Source organism: Corvus brachyrhynchos, unplaced genomic scaffold, assembly GCF_000691975.1.
Source record: "Corvus brachyrhynchos isolate BGI_N302 unplaced genomic scaffold, ASM69197v1 scaffold305, whole genome shotgun sequence".
NCBI lineage: Eukaryota > Metazoa > Chordata > Aves > Passeriformes > Corvidae > Corvus > Corvus brachyrhynchos.
The window spans coordinates 1,186,170-1,188,473 of NW_008239284.1; positions in this window are offsets into that span (position 1 = coordinate 1,186,170).

Sequence of the window (2,304 nt, forward strand, 5' to 3'; positions counted from 1 at the left end):
GAGGCTGTTTGTTAAAATTTTGTGTAATTAAAAGTTTGGGAGCCTGAATTCTGGATGGGCACCCTGAGGTTTGGCGATCCTGGGATGTCTCCCCACCCCGTGCCAGGGGGAAATGAAATGGAAAACGCCAGGGAAGGAGGTGAGGGGGAGAAGCTGCTTGGGAGCAATCCCTGGGGGTGTTCCCAGCACGGGGCTCTGGGGGGGCACGGGGGGTGCTGGGGCTGAGCCCAGTCCCTCACCTGCTCCCAGAGGGTTTTCCTGCTCCAGGGCCAGGGGTGTGGGGCGTGGAGGGGTCAGAGCCAGCTCGGGGGGATCACAGGGCACTGAAAGCCCCTGCACACTGAGCTGAGGAGTTCTCCTGGCTCATCTCTCGGGGTGCTGGTGGACAGGGGGGTGTTAAAAAGCACCCAAAGGCAGCGTCCATCGCCCTGGGCTGACCTGGGCCAGCAGAGCCATAAAATTACCCTGGACACCCGAGCTCATCTGGCTTCTCTTTATAGACTCCTTCCCTCTCTTTGTGCTGCCGTGACCTCCTCTGAGGAGGAAATATGAGCGAGGCTGATGGTTATCCTGCAGCCCAGGTAAGAGTTATAAAAACCTCTATAAATGTGGAATTTCACCCCACGTCTCATTCCTGAGCCTTTGCCAGAGCTGGAAGAAATATTGCTTTATCTCCCTGCTAGCACAGAATATTCCCTCGTCTGCTGAAGGAGCTCCCTTATCACCCTTTTAATTTCCTTTCTGGTGCTCCAAGCAGGATGAAAAGCCTCGGCTGCTGTCACTGGAGGCAGGGAAAGGCCTCGATGGCTGTGAGAGGGAGAACCAGCCTGGGGTTTAAATTTAAGGCTGCAGGAGGGATGGGAGTGATGGGGGGACAGGAGCTGGTGCCAGGGGAGGTCAGGCTCGGCCTCCCTGTCCCTCCCCCGGGCCCAGAAACGGCCTGAATGCCCAGAAAAACCCAATATTGCTGGGTGCTGCCTGCGGGGAGAGCTGTGCCTCACCTGGGAGGGGGAGGTAGGACAAGCTCAGCCCCACACATGCGTTTTTGCTATCTCTGCCTTTTAATCTCTAATTAACCAACGTGAGAGTCATTAAGGAGGGCTCAGGCCCTCAGGACTGTGTTAAACATCTGCTGGGGCTCCCTCTTTGCTGGTGGCACTGGGGACACACAGGAGGTGTTGCTCAGGTGCCATGGGAGGGGACAGCACCCGGCCAGGGAGGGGCACCTGGGTCACCTCTGCTGTCCCTGCAGCATCAGAGGGGCCCAGCAGCCCCCACAGCAAGGAAATGCCCCCGTGCTTGGGAGGTTTTTAATGGATAAATGCCCTCCAGCCCTCTGGGATGGGTGTGGGAGTGGAAGGAAGTTGGGGCACCAGGAGTGTCCCCACCTCGCCACGCCCTGATCAGCACCAGCAAAGGTGGGGTTTGTGGAGCTGCTCCTCTCCCTCCTTGCTCCTGGAGCCCCTGGAGGTTTGCAGGGAGCTGGGATGAAGGTCCCACACCTGCACTGGGGGGTTCTGCCCCAGGGCTGCTGGTGAAGCCACCAGAGCCTGGTGTTGAGCTGGGATTAATTTCCCCTTGTCACAAAGTGTCCCAGCTGAGCTGGTGGCAGCAGGGCCTGGGCAAAGCCAGGCTTTGTTTAAACACTCAGCGCTCTGCTCTGTAGCAGGGATAAGAGATTCCATTAAAAGGGCTGCTGTTGGACAGGATCCATTTGCCAGCTTTCCTGGCTGCAGTCTGCAAAACCCTGCAGGAACAGACAGCGCTGGACACGTGGAGCCTCCTGCCCTGTTCCCCTCCAAGAAGGGTTTGCAAAAGCCACAAAATTCCTCGGAGCCCAGCAGAGCCTTTGGGATGAGCTAACTTCCAGGAGCTGGCAGGGAGCTGTGGGCACGCCAAAGGTTGAGCTCTGCATTTGGGATGCTTTTCCCTTCCCCAAGGAAAGGAGGGACAGGGGAAGAACCACCCCCGATCTTCTTTTCAGACCAATCTACCCCATTTCCAGCCCCCCTTCCTGGCCATACACGGCCAGTGCTGGCAGCTGGTGCCTGCCCTGGGCTCTGCTGTGTGAGCAAAGGGCTGGAGGGATGCTCTGTAACCAAATAATGTGGAGCAGAGCTAAAATGAGGATCTGTGTTGTTGATCAGATAGAAACCAAAACGATTTTGGGGCTGGAGTTTTTCCCTACTGGGGGTTTGCTTTTTGCTCTGTGCTCATCCCTTGGGAGCCTGGGAATGCGGAGCCCACTGTGAGGAGGATGGAAAGCACCTGGATATGGAGAGCTTTCCCTCTGGAGGAGCCTCC